Consider the following 9476-nt stretch of genomic DNA (forward strand, 5'->3'; position numbering starts at 1 on the left):
TATTTGTGTTGTTATTATTATGTCATATTTATTGGGTTTAAAAAATATAGAGGTATGGGATGCCTGGGTGGCTCAGTCTGCCAAGTGTCTGCCTTTGGCTCAGGTCATGATCTTGGGGCCCTGGGATCCAGCCCCGCATCGGGCTCCCTGCCCAGCGGGGATTCTGCTTCTCCCTCTGCCTCTGCCCCTCCCCCTGCTTGTGCTCTCTCACTCTCTCAAATAAATAAATAAAATCTTTTTTAAAAATATAGAGGTATAAAGAAAGTAAGGAGTTTGGTCTGTTATTCTGCAGGGGAAAAGAAGGAAAACCAAACACTAACTAAAAGAGACATGAAATAGGAGAGCCAGATGTTTATTTGCTTCCATTGTTAATTAAATTCCTGAGCTTTGGTTAAGTAGAAAGATCCTGTATTTGTTTCTAGAAAATCCTGTAGGAATAAGACTAGTCTGCAAATCATCTCAAATCATCTTCCTTACAAAGCTTTGGGTATCATCACCCAGGTCCTAAGTAAAGTAGCACTGGGAAAATTGGTCATGATGGAATTAATTCTGTTGGGGCCAATGACACAGAGGAGTTACTGGTCCTGAAGCTCCAGAACCTCTTCTTCTTTTTTTTTTTTTTTTAAGGATTTTATTTACTTATTTGAGAGAGTGAGAGAGAAATTGAGAGCACATGAGCAGGGGCAGAGGGAGAGGGAGAAGCAGACTCCCTGCTGAGCAGGGAGCCCACCATGGGGCTTGATCTCAGGACCCTGGGATCATGACCTGAGCCAAAGGCAGATGCTTAACTAACTGAGCCACCCAGGTGCCCCAACTTCCTGTGATATTTATAGGTATAAAAGAATTTCAAGTCCTCAAGTCCTATTAGAGCTATATTCCTCTTGTGCTTAAATTCGACTTGCTTGTGTGTCTTAATAAAGTAATTTAAATAACTATTCGTATCCCTTGTTTCACAAATTAAGCGATATTCGGCTATTTGTAACCCTTGAAAGTTTGGAGCTGGAAGAACTTTTGGAAAATATTTCCTGAGCCGAAGGCAGACACTTAACTGACTGAGCCACCCAGGCGCCCTTCCAGAACCTTTTCAAAATGAAAGTTATGCAATACCTCTGGCTGGGATCAGGAGTTGTATAACCTGGCAGGTAGAAGGGAATTTTTAGGTGACCACATATGCCAGAAGTCCAACTGCCAGGTTCTGTAGAAGCTCTAATACTTCATGACATCTCTTTTATCATTTACTTAATATATTTTGTTAAAAATTATAATACCTTCTTTAGCTTTAGTAGAAGCAAAATTAGGATACGATTGGAGATTAATGTGCTGTTTTAATCATTTTTAATTTGCATTAAAATAAATGCATAACTATTTAAAAGACAGGGTTTGGGAATTACCTAAAATCATCTTCCTTACATGGCTTTGGGTAAGGTCACCCAGGTCCCTAGTAAAATTTTAGTTGCCAAACATGAAGTTCTGGTTTGACCACCTTTGGAAGAAGTCCTCCTAAAAGGGTAGGGCAGCCTTCTTCCTCCTCTGCAGATTGGTGGTAGCAGCAGTGGTTTTAGGGAGGCTGGTTGGTTCTGACTTCCAGGTGACCAGCACAAGTCTGATGTCCAACTATAGAACATGATCCAGAATCTAGACTGGAAGCTGGTTTTGCAGGTATGGACTGAAAGTAGACCATCCAGTTGTACAACAAACACCCCCCTGCCCCAGATGTTCTAGAGGGAGAGGGGGTCACTGAAGTTGTGGTGTCATATCACTTGGCTGAGGCTGTGGGGGGTATAGAATGCTTTTGGGTGACATAGAAATAAACACCCTTTTATGCCTACTTTAGAAAGAGCTTTCATCTGGAATGGTTAAGAGTTTTATATACATTTTGGGATTTATGAAAGTGATTACAATTGACCCTTGAACAACAGGGGGGCTAGGAGCACTAACACATCCCCTCAAAAATCCACACATATCTTTTGACTCCCAAAAACTTAACTACTGTTGACCAAGAAGCCTTACCGATAACATAAGCATAACATAAACATACCAATGAACACATAATTTGTATTTGGTATTATATACTGTATTCTTAAAATAAGCTAGAGAAAAGAAAATGTTATTAAGAAAATCATAAGGAAGAGAAAATACATTTACAATACTGTACTGTATTTGTAAAAAAATCTGAAGTGGACCTGCGTACTTCAAACGTGTATTGCTCAAGCGCCAACTATATAATGTTTTCCTGGTTTAACTCATTGATGTAATGCATTGTGACAGATGTCCTCATATCCCATTTTGTTTCTAAAGTTTTAATTGGCATTCTAATGCCTTTCTTGATGAAATCCCCACCAAATCACTCACAGGTAGAGGATTAGGAGCTTCTTGATTAGTGATTCCCAAGAAAGGGCTCTGAGATCAGCTAGTGTGGATTTGGATGCTGGTTTTACCACTTGTGCATTCCGGATGTACAAGAGACTTCACCACCTTGACCCTGTTTCTTTAACTGTAAAATCAGATAATATTAATAATATTAGAACCGGGCACCTGGGTGGCTCAGTTGGTTAAGCAACTGCCTTCGGCTCAGGTCATGATCCTGGAGTCCCGGGATCGAGTCCCACATCAGGCTCCCTGCTCAGCATGGAGTCTGCTTCTCCCTCTGACCCTCTTCCCTCTCATGCTATCTCTCATTCTCTCTCTCGCAAATAAATAAAATCTTAAAAAAAAAAAAAAAAAATATTAGAACCAACCTCCCAGAATTGTGATGAGGCATAAATGATACCATTTTGTTGTGTTTAGCAGGTTGGTGTATTATTAACAAGTATTATATTAGTATTATTAGGTGTCATTGATGTTTTTTTACTTTATTATTATTAAAATGATGAAAGTACTCTTAGTAATAATGACTTATTAGAAAGAATATTAATAAACTTATTAGTAATGTAGGCGCCGGTAAACAGGTCACAGGTGTAACTCTCCCTTCCCTGTCCTCCCCTGAGGCTTTGTCCTGGGACAAGGCAAGCCTGCTTCTGGAATTACGGAAGTTCCCTGCTATCCGCTCCAACCGCCTGCCCCCCAGCCCTGCCCCTCGTACTTCTCTAGATTTTCTGCCACTACCATACTGAAGATGACAGCAGGGCAGAGCGGTCACTAGCATGAGGAAAACACAGTGGCTAAGGTACTCACTTCCAGCGCCAAATTTAAGGGACATATTCAGAACTCAAAATACACAGTACTGAAGATTTTTTTAAAACCGTTTTGAATGATGCAATATTGAAAAAAATTAAAACACCAAAAAAAAAAAATCCATGATGAACAAAATATTAAAATTTTAAATAAAAACAGGGTCAGGATTCCTGATTTTTCCCTTTTGCTTTAGCCTCCCATGTAGCACCTCATGACATTTTTATACTTAATCTTTTTATTTGGAAATTAAAAATTAATTAAAATATTTATCTTGATTACTGAGTTGGCGTCCCCTTAAATGTTGCAGCCAAGGTGAGCATTTCACTCCCCTCCTAGTCTCTGTAGTTGGAGAGTTTCGGAACTGTGGGGTAGGCCAGGAGGAGGAAGCAGTGAAACAGTTGGGAAATCGGGGAAGTTGGACTGGCCACCTAGGCGTTGGGCGGGTGGTGAGAAGGGACAGGCCTGGGTGGGTGGGGGCTCTTGGGCACGTGGGCACATGCGCGTCGTTGGAAACCGGGCTGCGCGCTCTGGGTCCTCCCGCCAGCGGGGTAGCGCGCAGAGGTCTCAAGACCCCGAGGCGGAGAACGGCTGCGCTGCGGCTGCGGGGCGGTTGGGAAGGGCGTTGGGAGGTGGTTGTCTAGGAGGACCAAGCGCGCACACCTGAGCAGCGAAGGCGGACGGGGAGGCGCAGGTGTGGCGGTTTTGAGGTCTGTGTGGTGAGTGTTGGACCTCTCCGCCCCGGCATCCTCCCAGCCCTGGCCCGTCCTCCCCAAGTGCCCAGGCTGAGGCAGAGGGTGTTCCCCGGACTCCCCCATAGGTCAACCCCGCTGTCCGCATTCACGCGCCAAACTCCATGCCTCCAAACTCCCCCAAAACAAATACAAACACGAAAACCACTGGAGATTTAGGGTTGAATTTTAACTGTTTTAATTAATTAATTAATTTTTTTTATGTTGGTTGTAGCTTAGTGGTTAGAAAGAAGATTTTGGGGAGCAACCGGTGGCTCAATCCGTTGAACAGCCTAGTCTTGGTTTCCGCTAGGGTTGCGGTCTGGGAGTTGTGAGATGGAGCCCCGCTGGGGCTTCACGCTCAGTGGGGAGTCAGCTTGGGATTCTCTCCCTCTCCCTGGCCCCTCCCCCTGCTTGTGTGCTCTCTCTCTCTAAAAGAAATCAATCTTTTTTTTAAGATTTATTTTAGAGAGAGAGAGAGAGAGAGAGCACGGTGGGGAGGGGCAGAGGGAGAGGGAGAGAGAATCTCAAGCAGATTCTCTGCTGAGCGCGAGCCCGAGGGGGGGCTTCCATCCATCTCAGGAGCCTGAGATCGTGACCTGAGGGGAAACCAAAAGCCCAAAGCTTAACGGACTGCGCCACTCAGGGGTGCCATAAATAAATAAATAATAAATAAATAAATAAATAAATAAATAAATAAATAAATTTAAAAAATCTTTTTTTTTTTTAAAGAAATAGGATTTTGGGAGGTGCCCCAGCCTTGGTTTTAATCTGAATTTAGAGAAGTAGTTGACCTTTGCGAATCTCAGCTATAACGTAGGAATATCCTCTTACCCATCTCATGGGGTTTTTCTTTTTTTACACTGAGGAAAAAATGATTTCTATAATTTTATTTTTTATTTATTTATTTTTTCATTTCTACCATTTAAAATATTAGAACTCAGTGGCTTTTGTTACATTCACATTGTGGTGCCACCATTACCACTGTCTAATTCCAGAACGTTTTAGTTTGTTTAGAACATTTTTTTAAATGTTTTTTGGGTTTTTTTTTAAGATTTTTATTTATTTATTTGACAGAGAGAGACAGCGAGAGAGGGAAGACAAGCAGGGGGAGTGGGAGAGGGGGAAGCAGGCTTCCCACTGAGCAGCGACCCTGATGTGGGGCTGGATCCCAGGACCCCAGGGTCATGACCTGAGCCGAAGGCAGACGTTTAACGACTGAGCCACCCAGGCGCCCCTGTTTAGAACATTTTTTATCATCCTTAAAATAAACTCTGTACTCACTGAACAGTCACTTGCTATTGCTTCATATCTCCAGTCCCTGGTTACCACTAATCTTTCTGTCTCTATGGATTTGCCAATTCTGGGTATTTCACATAAATAGAATCATATAATATGTGGTCTTTTGTGTTTGGCTTCTTTTACTTAGCATAATGTTTTCAGGTTCTTGAGTGTTGTTATGTACTTCATTCTGCTTTTGGATATACCACATTTGTTTATCCTTTCATCGCTGATGAACTTTTGGGTTTCTACTTTTTGACTATCACCAATAATGCTGCTATGAACTTTAGTGTACATATTTTTGCATGGACATGTTTTCTATTATGTTGGGTATATACCTAGGAGTGGAATTGCAGGGTCATAAGGTAATTATATGTTTAACTTTTTCAGGAACTGCCAAACTTTTTCACAGCAGCTGTACCATTTTACATTCCTACCAGCAGTGTGTGAGGGTTCCTGTTTTCCACATTCTTGCCAACACTTGTTTTTTTTCCGTTAAAACAAGTTGTTTTTTTGTTTCGTTTTTTAATTAGCCATTCTAGTGGGTAAGTGGTGTCTCATTGTAGTTTCATTTGCATTTCCCTAACGACTAGTGATGTTGAGCATCTTTTTATTTCCTTCTTGGCCATTTATGTAATTTCTTTGGAGAAATGTCCATTTAGATCTTTTTGCTCATTATTTAATTGGTTTGTCATGTTGTTGTTGAGTTGTAAGAGTGCTTTATATATATTCAGTATATGAAACCCTTATCAGATATATAATTTGAAAATATTCCATTCATGAGTTGTTTTTTTGTGTACTTCAGTACTCAAAAGGTTTTGATTTTGATGAAGCCAAACTTATCTATATTTTTATTTGGTGTCCTAAGAATGCATTGCTACATCCAGGTTATGAAGATTTACTCCAGTATTTTCTTCTAATATTGTTTTAGCTCTTATATTTGTCTGTTTGATCCATTTTGAATTAATATTTGTATGTGGTACAAGGCAAGAGTTCAGCTTTATTCTTTTGCATGTTGCTTATGCACTGTTTATTTGAAAGACTTATTTTGGGGTGCCTGGGTGGCTCATTTGTTAAGTGTCTGCCTTCGGCTCAGGTCATGATCCCAGAGTCCTGGGATCGAGCCCCACATCGGGCTCCCTGCTCTGCGGGAAGCCTGCTTCTCCCTCTCCTACTCCCCCTGCTTGTGTTCCCTCTCTCGCTGTGTCTCTCTGTCAAATAAATAAAATCTTAAAAAAAAAAAGACTGTTATATCCTCATTGAATGAACTTGGCACACTTACTGAAAATCAGTTTACCATAGACGAATGGGTTTATTTCTAGACTCCCAATTCTATTCCCTTGATTTTTATATCTGTGCTTATGTCAGTACCATACTGTTTTGATTATTGTCACTTTGTAGGAACTATTGAAATTAGTAAGTGTGAGACCTCAAACTTTGTTCTTCTTTAAGATTCTTTTGGCTATCCAGGGTTCCTTGCCATTGCATATGAATTTTGGAACGAGTGTGTTCATTTCTGAAAAAAGGCAGTTGGGGATTGATTGATTCTATAGATCAATTTGGGGAGTGCTGCCATCTCAACAATATTAAATCTTTTAGTCCATGAACATGGGATGTCTTTTCATTAGATGTTCTTTAATTTCTTATTTTTCCCAGCTTTATTGAGGTATAATTGATAAATAAAATTGTAGTATAAAGTGTACAACATGATGATTTGCTATATGTATACAGTGTGAAAGAATCCCCTCATTCAAGTTGACTAGCATATCAGTCACCTCACATAGTTGCCCTTTTGTGTGTGTGAGAGAGAACACTTAAGATCTACTGTCATAGCAAACTTTAATTGTACAATACAGTATTATCAAATATAGTCATATTATACATTAGATCCTCAGAATTTGTTCCTCTTGTAACTGGAAGTGTGTACTCTTTTACCAGTCTCTCCCTACTTCCCTCTACCTCTCAGCCCTTGGCAACCTGGAGATTACATAGAATCTCTAGATGGCTTTAGGCAGTATGGACATTTTAGCAATAATGAACTCAGGATAGCTTTTCCGTTTATTTGTGTATTCAATTTCTTTCATCAATGTCCTATAGTTTTCAGTGAATGTATCTTTCATTTCCTTATTTAAATTTATTCCTAAGTGTTTTATTATTTTTGATGCTATTGTGACTAGGGTTGTTTTCTGTCTCTTTGTTGAACTTCTCATTTTGTTCTTATATTGTTGTTCTAATTCATTAAATTGTTTATCTGTATTCTCTGGAGACCTTTGAGCATCTTTAGAACATTTATTTTGAATTCTATCTTGGACAATTTTATTATCTCTGTTTGGGATCAGTTACTGAAAGTTTACTGTGTTCCTTTGGTGCTGTCATGTTTCTCCTATTCTTTGTGATTCTAGTAGCCTTGCATATGAGTCTGCATATTGGAAGAGGCAGTCACCTTTTCCAGACTTTATGGATCAACTTTGGTAATGAAAGACCTTCACTTGTTGGTGGGAGCATGCTGGAGTGTGTTGTGACACCGGGTCTAGTGATACAGGGTGCCAGGTACATATGGCTGCTCTGGGTCTGGGGGAACAGGATGTCTTTTTGGGGGTCCACAGCATTGGGGGTCAGCACTGCTGGAGTCCACAGCATTGACAACTGTGTAGCCTTTGGTGAGCACTGTGGGGGCTCACTTTTACTGCAAAGACTGCTGGGGTCCTCAGAGGCACTTCCAGATCTGAAGCTATGGGCCAGGACAGGCTTCGGTGGTGGCTGGAGCTCATAGTGTGTACATTCTTAGTTTGGGGGCCAGCTGCTGGTACCCATGCAGCGGCAGGGGGTGGTCGCAGACACACACCCGGTGGGGACCGGAGCCAACTGAGGATGCACTGACAGGTCCCTGACTGTTGGCATGCCCTCTGTGGCTAGGATCTCATGTCAAGTACTTACTGCAGTGGAGACTGGTGACACAAGTCTGGCTGTCTGGGTGCAGGTGTACCGCTGGTGGGGCTAGCTTCAGGTAAGCCCAGTGGTGCAGGCCAGTGACAGGAGACAAGACTGGAGCCGGGCCCACAAGAAGCTCTGGGGGCCCTGGCTGTCCATGTGCACTATTGTGGCTGCAGCATCTCCACAGCAGTGGAGGCCAGTGTTAAGAGTCAGGCCAGGGACATGCAGGTACACAGCTGAAGGGGCTAGCTGCAGATGAACCCAGGGGTGCTGGCCAAATCTGGGCCCACAAGCAGCCGTGGAGGCTTTGGCTGTTGGTGTACACTTCTGTGGCTGTAGACTCTTGGCCACAGGTATGCACACTTCAGTAGAGGCTGGTGATGGGAAATCAGGCTGGTGGCAGGCAGGTGCACAGCTGGAGGGGCTAGCCTCAGGTGTACACGGTGGTGGAGGTTAGTCACCTGGGACAGGTTGGCATCTTGTACTTGTGCAGCTACAGAAGCCTGGGGCTGGCTGCCAGTGTGGATCCTGGGATTTGGTGGGGATAGGGAGCCAGGGAGGGACTCAGGCATCTGGTGTTTATAAATGCAAATACCTGTGGGAGGAAAACTAGTGAAATCTGCAGGGGATCTGAAGTTGGTTGTGCTGGCCAGTGTTTTCTTCAATGGTGAAAGGTGCTGAGTTCCTTTGCAGAACAGGTCACTGAGAACCAGGGTCGCTTCTACTGCTTGACTGATACCGGTAGCCCCTGCCTTTCTTCCTTGTTACTAGCCATCTCTCTATGTGTCAACTTTGCTGGTCTCTGGATGGGGTGAAACATATTCAGGTCCTTTGTGTGGTGCACCAAAAGACTGGGGAAGCCTGTTGCTCACCTCGATCTCCCTTTCCATGGAGGGAAACTCTTTCTGGATGGGGTACTGCCTCTTGGTACTGAGCATTGCCAGCCTGGGGGATCAGGATGACGCAGACAAAATGAATCTGTTCTTCCTTCTCTTTTTCTGTGGTTATTCTCCAGTTTTTTGTTCCATTGTGTTCTTGAAGTTTCTTAAGTAGACCCGGGAGCAATCCCAGAGCTATTTTTTGTTCATGGATAGTTGTCTAATTGTTGATGTTGTGAGGGAATGGAGAGGCTAGGGTTTCCTACTTTGCCATCTTGGTGATGTCATTCCCTTTTTTCCTTTTTTCTTAATGTAGGCATTCATTACTATCAACTTACCTCTTAGAACTGCTTTTGTTGCATCCTATAAGTTTTGGTGTGTTGTGTTTCCATTTTAATTTGTTTCAGGATTTTTTTTTAAATGTAGGCTCCACACCTGGTGTGGAGCCCAACGTGGAGCTTGGACCCATGACCCTGAGATC

Source organism: Phoca vitulina, unplaced genomic scaffold (genome assembly GCF_004348235.1).
Source record: "Phoca vitulina isolate PV1807 unplaced genomic scaffold, GSC_HSeal_1.0 scaffold90, whole genome shotgun sequence".
Taxonomy (NCBI): Eukaryota; Metazoa; Chordata; class Mammalia; order Carnivora; family Phocidae; genus Phoca; species Phoca vitulina.